At 42.1% G+C, this 11,191-nt stretch overlaps 1 non-coding gene across 1 annotated transcript; it reads left to right on the top strand.

Annotated features, from left to right (window-relative positions):
• The first annotated feature begins 557 nt into the window (after positions 1-557).
• On the top strand, positions 558-633 carry trnaa-cgc (transfer RNA alanine (anticodon CGC)). Its single transcript has one exon. It is a non-coding gene; the product is annotated as a tRNA-Ala (tRNA).
• Positions 634-11,191: the final 10,558 nt, after the last annotated feature.

The following is an 11,191-nucleotide window of genomic DNA, read 5'->3' as shown; positions in this document are numbered from 1 at the left end:
TTTTCCCCGCGTTCCCAGCATAAGGCGCTCGTAGATTCAGGCGCAGCTGGGATTTTTATTGACCGTTCATTTGCACATAGTTTAGAGATCCCCCTTGTTCCTGTGGATATGCCCTTCCCTGTGCATGCCCTAGATAGTCGACCATTAGGGTCAGGGCTAATTAGGGAGGCCACCGCGCCACTAGACATGTTTATGCAGGAGGGTCACAAGGATAGAATCAGTCTCTTCCTTATTGATTATCCTGCGTTTCCCGTGGCGCTGGGCCTACCCTGGTTGGCCTGTCATGACCCCACTATTTTGTGCCAACAGAGGGCTCTCAAGGAGTGGTCATGAAAGTGCTCAGGGAGGTGTGTAGGGGTTTTCATCGGTGCGACTACGGTGGAAAGTCCAGACCAGGTCTCCACCGTGCGCATCCCCTCAGAATATGCCGATTTGGCTCTCGCCTCTGTAAGAAGAAGGCGACTCAATTACCACCCCATCGACGGGGGGAATTGTGCGATAAATCTCCTGGTAGACGCAGAACTTCCCAGGAGTCACGTGTCTCCCCTGTCACAGGAGCCTTCCCTGTAGCTCAGTTGGTAGAGCATGGTGTTCGCAACACCAGGGTTGTGGGTTCGATTCCCACGGGGGGCCAGCACAGAAAAAAAGAAATAAAAAATGTATGAAATTGTATGAAATGTATGCATTCACTACTGTAAGTCACTCTGGATAAGAGTGTCTGTTAAATGACTAAAATGAGACGGCGGCTATGGAAACATATGTCTCCGAATCCCTGGGGCAGGGATACATTCGGCCCTCCACTTCACCTGCCTCCTCGAGTTTCTTTTTTTGTGAAGAAGAAGGATGGAGGTCTGCGCCCGTGTATTGACTATCGTGGGCTCAATCAGATCACGGTGAGGTACAGCTACCCGCTGCCTCTCATTGCCAGTGCAATCGAGTCAATGCATGGGGTGGGCTTCTTCACAAAAATTGGATCTCAGGAGCGCTTACAACCTGATGCGTATCCGGGAGGGGGACGAGTGGAAGACGGCATTTAGTACCACCTCAGGGCACTATGAGTACCTCGTCATGCCGTACGGGTTGATGAATGCTCCATCAGTCTTCCAGGCCTTTGTTGACGAGATTTTCCGGGACCTACACGGGCAGGGTGTAGTGGTGTATATTGATGACATTCTGATATACTCCGCTACACGCGCCGAGCATGTCTCCCTGGTCCGTAGGGTGCTTGGTTGACTGTTGGAGCGTGACCTGTACGTCAAGGCTAAGAAATGTCTGTTCTTCCAACAGTCCGTCTCCTTCCTAGGGTACCGCATTTCCACGTCAGGGGTGGAGATGGAGAGTGACATTACAATAGTTTACTTTCACTTGCCCATTGTAACGTCAAATTAGCCTACGGGTGGGCAGCTATAGGTCTCAGTGGGCCACTATAGGTTTCTAACGGACCGAAAAATCGCTATAGGTTTCTAACAGACTGAAATATCCCTATAGGTTTCTAACAGACTGAAAAATTGCTATAGGTTTCTAACAGACTGAAATATCCCTATAGGTTTCTAACAGACTGACATATCCCTATAGGTTTTTTTAACAGACTGAAATATCCCTATAGGTTTCTAACAGACTGAAATATCCCTATAGGTTTCTAACAGACTGAAAAATCACTATAGGTTTCTAACGGACTGAAATATCCCTATAGGTTTCTAACAGACTGAAATATCCCTATAGGTTTCTAACAGACTGAAATATCCCTATAGGTTTCTAACAGACTGACATATCCCTATAGGTTTTTTTAACAGACTGAAATATCCCTATAGGTTTCTAACAGACTGAAAAATCTCTATAGGTTTCTAACGGACTGAAATATCCCTATAGGTTTCTAACGGCCTGAAAAATCGCTATAGGTTTCTAACAGACTGAAATATCCCTATAGGTTTCTAACAGACTGACATATCCCTATAGGTTTTTTTAACAGACTGAAATATCCCTATAGGTTTCTAACAGACTGAAATATCCCTATAGGTTTCTAACAGACTGAAAAATCACTATAGGTTTCTAACGGACTGAAATATCCCTATAGGTTTCTAACAGACTGAAATATCCCTATAGGTTTCTAACAGACTGAAATATCCCTATAGGTTTCTAACAGACTGACATATCCCTATAGGTTTTTTTAACAGACTGAAATATCCCTATAGGTTTCTAACAGACTGAAAAATCTCTATAGGTTTCTAACGGACTGAAATATCCCTATAGGTTTCTAACGGCCTGAAAAATCGCTATAGGTTTCTAACAGACTGAAATATCCCTATAGGTTTCTAACGGCCTGAAATATCCCTATAGGTTTCTAACGGCCTGAAAAATCACTATAGGTTTCTAACGGCCTGAAATATCCCTATAGGTTTCTAACAGACTGAAATATCCCTATAGGTTTCTAACAGACTGAAATATCCCTATAGGTTTCTAACGGACTGAAATATCCCTATAGGTTTCTAACAGACTGAAATATCCCTATAGGTTTCTAACAGACTGAAAAATCGTGGTGTTTTAGCGAATTTGGAGAGCAACTTGACTTGGGACAGTGTTGTGTTGGAGACACACGGGCAGAGCCACAGGTCTCCACCAGGATCCCAAGACAATGTACTCCCGTAGCCTAATAGCCTATAGTCGTTAGAAGGATAGTTTCCTTAAGGGGGAATCACTGCTGTTAGTAAAGCATCATGGATAAGGTTGTTAATAGATGCCATTATGCAGACATTTTTTTTGCAAGGTGTTTACCCCTAGGCTACGCAACAGAGCATTGTAGAGCGAATTCGGAGGGCAGACTGACAGGGACTCAACCACAGTTCTTTTCGCATTCAATGACCGTGCCAAGAACGTTTTTTTTGTTGGTGCTCATAACGCACCATGGACGTGTATGTCTATAGTCTGAAATTGCCAGGGGGAGCTTGGTGTGTGTGTGTGTGTGTGTGTGTGTGTGTGTGTGTGTGTGTGTGTGTGTGTGTGTGTGTGTGTGTGTGTGTGTGTGTGTGTGTGTGTGTGTGTGTGTGTGTGTGTGTGTGTGTGAGAGAGAGAGTCATTAGATGCAGGGGTGTAAATTTCACTGGGGACATGTCCCCCCCACACATGTTCTGAAATTGCATTTTTGTCCCCAGTCTCATCATTGGAATGTCATACAAAATTAGGCGACGGTGTGCTTTAGGACCATGTGGACACATCTGAGCGGTTGAGTGGGCTGTTTGGAGACTTTATCCAACTGGGAGAAAAAAAATTAAGAATAATAAAATTATGTCCCCCCCACTTCTAAAACCAAAGTTGCGCCCCTGATTAGATGATTGATAATCGTGAGTGCACACTGCGCAGTGACGCCTGTTTGAACTAGTGTATCAGATCATTAGATTGATGGCCATTCTTTTGTTTTGCCCTTACTTGTTACCGCCTCCACACACACACCTGCATACACACACAAGCCACCCATCTCTACCTATATGTAACCACGGTCCCTCTATCTGAAAATAATCTGTGGCACAACCTCTTCCTGATCCTAATACTTATATGTGCTAAAAGAGCAAGGATTTCCTTGTTACTAAAGCCAATTCTAAAGTATACTTTCACCAGGTCATCTAACACAGGCATTTCAACAGTGGTGGGCACAGTAACAGGGAGCCAAGGAGACATGCAACCGACATTAATCTTGAAATATAACCGCAACGTCATTGTCAAAATGGTGTCTTTATTATTTTGCCATTTTATTCTCTAAATATTGCCACAAATACCACCACCACTCCATTTTTTTTCTCCTCTCTTGGCCTTAATACTCTTCTGTATGTTTCCACAGCCATGTTTCTCACCAAATTTATTATAAAAACACAAAAAGATCTCACCATGTTGAACAAACAAATTGTCTGTTGGCATTTAAAATTATACCAGCATTTCATGTTTCCATCAGCCTGGTTGTGACTTTTCTTATGCGCCAGGTATTCATCAACATGAAGGTAAGCATGACTTACCCCAGGGGGCTAGCTAACCCCTACTAGCCTACTACTGCACTGTTGGAGCAAGGAACACAAACTTTTCGCTACATGCGCTACATATACCATAACTTCCTGTTTCCATCACAGCAGTCTTGATATTTTTTTATATGGTATGACTTTACTCAAAAACTGTTGATGGAAACATGGTTAGTGGTACTGATCCAATGATAAAGACATTGAATTTCTCACCAGGGGTTTGACTGATGATGTCTTCTGGTACCAATAAGATAGGGTACTGTTCGCTTAATTTGGAGTTGAGCATTTTGATAACTAGAAACATATTCGTTTTGTCTTTGTCTTCTCTATTCAGCATTAGCCATTTGTTTTCTGAACTATGTTTTTCCAAAGATTGTGGTTTGAAGTAATGCAAAATACCTATTTAAGTGCTTTTCACTGACCGTTGCAACTCAACAATCAGCTATTTGGTAGGCAATTTGATGCGCAAATTTAATTCAATTTACTTTAGGTGAAGCGTATTTTCTTCTTGCCGCCGATGCCGACATCAATGTTAAAGTAACCGGTGCATAAAACAGCTGGCAGTGAGGCTTACAAGGCCGAGTTCAAATGTCAACATCAATTCAAAGCAACACGCACTGCCTAAACGGCTGACTGACAAAGCGAACAGGCTGGCAGCCTCTCTGAGCGACCCTCTGCATGGTCCTAGAGCCATTATTTCCTTTACACTAAACAGCTGTTGTATTTTAATCGAGATTGGAATGATTTTTGTCCATTTTTTTCTAGCCTACTTTTACATTTTTGGTCTTGAGCTAGCTGCCCTACCCAACTGAAGCCGCTTGTAATAATCTGTATTGTGCTGTATTACTAGGCAGAGCTCCCCATGCTCTTGTTTACACCTGGGGTGGCATTGGCATAGATCATCAACATACTACAACTATGTGTGTGTGTGTATGTGTGTGTATGTGTGTGTGTGTGTGTGTGTGTGTGTGTGTGTGTGTGTGTGTGTGTGTGTGTGTGTGTGTGTGTGTGTGTGTATTTATATTTATATTACATGATATGATTTTCTTTTCATCAACAAGTACCGTAATTTCCGGACTATAAGCCGTAACTTTTTTCCCACGCTTTGAACCTCGCGGCTTAAAAAATGACGCGGCTAATATATGGATTTTTCCCGCTTTCAATTTTTTTTTCTAAAAAAAAAAACATTCTGTGACGTGCTCAGTTTTTTGGCGGCATGAAGCTTTCATTAGACCAATGAAATTGCCGAACGGGTTAAGGTCAAACAACTTTTTTGTTTACTGTTTAGATTAAATCGAGCGCTCTCAAACTTCCCATCATTCTGATTACGGTAGTCATTTTGTCACCCTCATCATGGCAAAGACACGGAGAAATGCATATGATGCAGCTTTCAAGTTGAAGGCGATTGATCTGGCTGTTGGAAAAGGAAATAGAGCTGCTGCACGGGAGCTTGGTCTTAATGAGTCGATGATAAGACGTTGGAAACAGCAGCGTGAGGAATTGACTCAGTGCAAAAAGACAACTAAAGCTTACTGCTAATTTTAAATGTTTTGTTACAAGCCGTGTTTCGTTAAAGCCTATTTATTTTTGTTACAAGCCGCGTTTCGTTAAAGCCTGTGTAAAGTTCATTTGTTTCAATGTACCTGCGGCTTATAGACATGTGCGGCTTATTTATGTTAAAAAATAAATAAATAAAAAAATTCAGTGGGTGCGGCTTATATTCAGGTGCGCTCAATAGTCCAGAAATTACGGTAATATTATATCGATAGAAAACCCTGCAAAGTGCACATCTTGTGGAACTGGCACCAAAATCAAAGAAAAAACATTTGTAACACTTGTTATTTTGACCATTGCAACTGTCAATGCAGGAAAACATATCCCAATGTAGCACACACAGACGTTTATGTAAATGATTAATGAGATACATAATGACTTGCCTAGTTAAATAAAGGTTATATAAAAAATTAGATCAAAATAAAAGCATTATATAACAGCATGGAAATGGCAGTGTATTTGGAACGGTATTGGCAATGCATGTGCCAAACAAGACTGGTATAGAGACAGCAGTCAGGATTTATTCAATCATATCAGGAAACAAAATATGTAGCCAACATGTAATGAATCATTAGTTTATGAGAAAACAGTTTCAATCAAACAATCACTTTTTATTCACTTTTTAGTCTATCTCGTGAGGGTTAATGTTCTGGTGGTTTCCGTTTGATAAACACCTGTCAAAACAGACAGCCTCTTGTGTAATTATGCCTTTTGAAGCATTTGGGTTGGGCAGGATCCCTCACAGCAGTGCGTGCCTTTTCTTGTCATGGTGGAGACTGTTGTAGACCATAGCTGCAGCCACCTCTTTCACTTGAGCTTGAGTTTGTGGTGTGTGGCATTCATCCAGTTCTCTCATGGAAAGGAATTAAAAAAAAAAAACTGCAGTATGAGTCAACACATGTCGTACTGTTAGAAGTATCTTCAATGGCACTGAACACGGACTGTAGTGTGTGCAGCTTATAGTGGGAGCAGCGTGTCGTTACTGCAGTCTGCAGATATTATAGTGGGCTAGCTAGTCATAAAGATAAACCACTTTAGTCAGGAAAAATACATGTTGAATTGAGTGGGTAACTGCCCTTTCAGTGCTTTATCAGATTACGTTTTGACATTCAACATTCATGAATTGGAGATATTCATTAGAACAAATAACACATTTAACATAGCAAAGTGCCAACTGGCTACATAGACAGACTGGAATACAGATAACTAGGCTAGCTGAGTAGGGGCTATCTGTGGACCGCAGACTAGGGTGCGTGGCGTGTGGTGCACAGTGTTGTGTTGCTAGCTAGATAGTGTTGTGCTAGCTATCGTGTACTAACTAGCTAGTGTAGCACACTCCTCAGCCTGAAGTGTCCCCACTTGCGCCAGCGAACAGCTTGCTTTTCGACTGGTAAGATGCCAGGAGGGCGGTCACGTGTGCTAGCAAAGCAGAGGTCCTGAGTTTGCGTCAGGTATGGGACGAATCAAGAGGAAATGGTAGCCGGCTGAGAGTCAGACTTGGCCGACGTCATGTGGCCCGAGTCTGGGCCGCCTTCGGCAGTATTACTTATGGCTAGGATGCGGGGATGGACCTCGGGCCGATTCCTGTGTGAGTTATCTGGCCCAAATGTATTACTTGGGACTCGGGCCGATTCCGGTGAGAGTTATCTGGCCCAAATGTATTACTTGGGACTCGGGCCGATTCCGGTGAGAGTTATCTGGCCCAAATGTATTACTTGGGACTCGGGCCGATTCCGGTGAGAGTTATCTGGCCCAAATGTATTACTTGGCGCTCGGGCCGATTCCGGTGTGAGTTATCTGGCCCAAATGTATTACTTGGGACTCGGGCCGATTCCGGTGAGAGTTATCTGGCCCAAATGTATTACTTGGGACTCGGGCCGATTCCGGTGAGAGTTATCTGGCCCAAATGTATTACTTGGGACTCGGGCCGATTCCGGTGAGAGTTATCTGGCCCAAATGTATTACTTGGGACTCGGGCTGATTATGCTCTCTGGCAGATGATTACACGGGCTGCTTTATATAATTAACATTTCATTATTTATTTATTTTTAAATATTTTCCTCATTGTTTCTGTGATCAGAAAAACACAATTAACATTTTAAAGAAATTCTTTAAGAGTCCTGTGTAGTATTTTAGTATTTTGATACTTTGCGCATATTGATAAGCATTAAAAACTTTGTGGATGGAGCCTCCCGAGTGGCGCAGCGGTCTAAGACACTGAATCGCAACTGCGTTTCTACAGATGCTGGTTCGAGACCCGTGCCGGCCGTGACCGGGAGTCCCATGAGGCGACGCACAATTGGCCCAGCGTCGTCTGAGTTAGGGGAGGGTTTGGCCGGCTGGGATGGTCACCAGGTGTATGGTGTTTCCTCTGACATAAAAACATTTTAGTGGATGCGTATAATTTGTATGTATAAATATTTAGAATAGTAATATTTAAAATGACTAAATCAGGTAATTTTATATACATTTATTTAAATTTGCATCGGGCCACTTCTGGGGGGATTCTTGTAAGATGCTGGCAAAGTCGGCTGAATTCCGGTCGACGGAAACCATCGGGCCGATTCTGGGCAGTCATTCAATTTGATTCCGGTCCGACACCTGATTCCGGGCTGATTCAATCAGTTCCGCTTCTGGGCCGATTCCTCATTGCTAGCTGGGTAGCTAGTGTGCACGCAGTGACGTAATGCTAGTGGGCGCGGCATGTAGTGACGTCATGCTAGATATTATTGGGCTAGCAAAATTATTAGCTAAATGGTGCTACAAACTCCAAAATAGCACTTATAGCTATATGAAGCTACTTTTGGTCATGAAATTCACAACGAGTTCACAACATAACAGGTTAACAACAAGCCTCTTAACTATAGACATGCAGTATAGGCTACACACAAAATGTCTGCCACAAGTACTGTAGTGAGCTAGTAATCCGAATGTCCACTAACCACTAGCATGCTAGCAAAATTAGTTGACAAATTCATGTATAACCAACACATTTTGCAACAATCAATTATATATCTTAATATGTTTATGTTTTCGTTAATATGTTGTTTGTGGGGGATACTTTCTGATACAGATGTAAAAGGAATGGACAGGATCAGATTAGTGTCATTTACTGCACTGGCTTCATGAGTTGTGTAACCAGGAAGCTTCACCTCAGTGGATTCCTGGAGTAGCTACTGGACACGTGGTGAACCTAGTCTGATGAGCCAATGTACACTTTGTTACTTCTGATCAACAAATCATACAAACACAGCTAATGGATTCCTGGAGTAGCTACTGGACACTTGGTGAGCCTAGCCTGATGAGCCAATGTACACTTTGTTACTTCTGATCAACATATCATACAAACACAGCTAATGGATTCCTGGAGTAGCTACTGGACACTTGGTGAACCTAGCCTGATGAGCCAATGTACACTTTGTTACTTCTGATCAACATATCATACAAACACAGCTAATGGATTCCTGGAGTAGCTACTGGAGACTTGGTGAACCTAGCCTGATGAGCCAATGTACACTTTGTTACTTCTGATCAACATATCATACAAACACAGCTAATGGATTCCTGGAGTAGCTACTGGACACTTGGTGAACCTAGCCTGATGAGCCAATGTACACTTTGTTACTTCTGATCAACATATCATACAAACACAGCTAATGGATTCCTGGAGTAGCTACTGGACACTTGGTGAACCTAGCCTGATGAGCCAATGTACACTTTGTTACTTCTGATCAACATATCATACAAACATAGCTAATTGCCTTCAATAGGCTATACATAATAATGAATACTCTAAGCATCGCATTGAATAAATGTATAATTAGTGTGTGCATTTTGAAATAAATATTGAATCAGTAGGCTATGATACAGCAATAAAAAAAGTCCCGCTCAGTCTTTGTAAATTACACTAAACTAGTTTTGAAGTGTGTGGAACACAAGCTTACCAAATACAATACCACCGCAGAGTTTACGTCATACAAGTGCAGCTAATTGCATTCTGAGGTCAAGTGTTAAAAATTCCACCACATAATTAACCAATAAAGCATGAGGGGGTGTGGTATATGGCCAATAAACGACAGCTAAGGGCTGTTCTTAGACACAATGCAACAGCCCTCAATGTGGTATATTGGTCATATACCACAAACCACCGAGGTGCCTTATTGCTATTAAAAACGAGTGGTACTTGCTAAGCAAGCACCGTGATTACAAAACTGAGTGAACAAAACATTAGGAACACCAATTCTTTTTCCATGACCTGGTGAATCCAGGTGAAAGCTATGATCCCATATAGACTGGTTGATTGTTTATCAACAAAACCTACATCTGGGGGAAGACAGACAGGGTTGGCCTAGAATATTGACAACATATATTTGGTCTCCAATGTTTATTGAAAACATAAATACATTTGCACAATGAGCACTTGTCTCTCAAATAAATAATTACAGTTGTTGGTTAGCTAGCTAGCAAATTTTAGCCATATTATCATTGACATGAAATCAGTCAAAACACCTCAAGCATCTGAGTGTATGGTTGTTTGTGGGGGAAAGGGGTTGTGTCACATCCTGATCTGTTTCACCTGTTCTTGTGCTTGTCTCCACCCGTCCTGTACCTTTGCCTCTACTCTGGATTATCGACCACTGCCTGCCTGGTCGTCTGCCTGCCCCTGTTACAATACACATTGTTACTTCACATAGTCTGCACTTGGCTCTTACCTTGATTCCTGATAGGTTGAGTGATAATGTGTGTGTGTGTGTGTGTGTGTGTGTGTGTGTGTGTGTGTGTGTATCACACAACTGTTGCTAGGGAGGAAAGATGTTAGGGACAATATAGGATGAATCACAATTGTTTGCTAAAATAATAATTGCTTGCCTTTAGGTAATTTTTGTAATGGCAATACTGGTAAGAGGTAACAATCCTTTGCAATCCTACCAACAATCCTACCTACATTATTACAAATATTAATAGTTTATTATGGACATTAAGATAAGCAGGATTTTATATATATATTATTTTTTATATGGATGTGTATATATATATATATATATATATATATATACTGCTCAAAAAATAAAGGGAACACTCAAACAACACATTTTACATCCTGAATGAAAGAAATAATCTTATGAAATACTTTTTTCTTTACATAGTTGAATGTGCTGACAACAAAATCACACAAAAATAATCAATGGAAATCCAATTTATCAACCCATGGAGGTCTGGATTTGGAGTCACACTCAAAATTAAAGTGGAAAACCACACTACGGGCTGATCCAACTTTGATGTAATGTCCTTAAAACAAGTCAAAATGAGGCTCAGTAGTGTGTGTGGCCTCCACGTGCCTGTATGACGTCCCTACAATGCCTGGGCATGCTCCTGATGAGGTGGCGGATGGTCTCCTGAGGGATCTCCTCCCAGACCTGGACTAAAGCATCCGCCAACTCCTGGACAGTCTGTGGTGCAACGTGGCGTTGGTGGATGGAGTGAGACATGATGTCCCAGATGTGCTCAATTGGATTCAGGTCTGGGGAACGGGCGGGCCAGTCCATAGCATCAATGCCTTCCTCTTGCAGGAACTGCTGACACACTCCAGCCACATGAGGTCTAGCATTGTCTTGCATTAGGAGGAACCCAGG

Source organism: Salmo trutta, chromosome 6 (assembly GCF_901001165.1).
Source record: "Salmo trutta chromosome 6, fSalTru1.1, whole genome shotgun sequence".
Lineage (NCBI taxonomy): Eukaryota > Metazoa > Chordata > Actinopteri > Salmoniformes > Salmonidae > Salmo > Salmo trutta.
The sequence above is the reverse complement of the archived record's forward strand: the minus strand, read 5'-3'. Positions and strand labels throughout refer to the sequence as shown.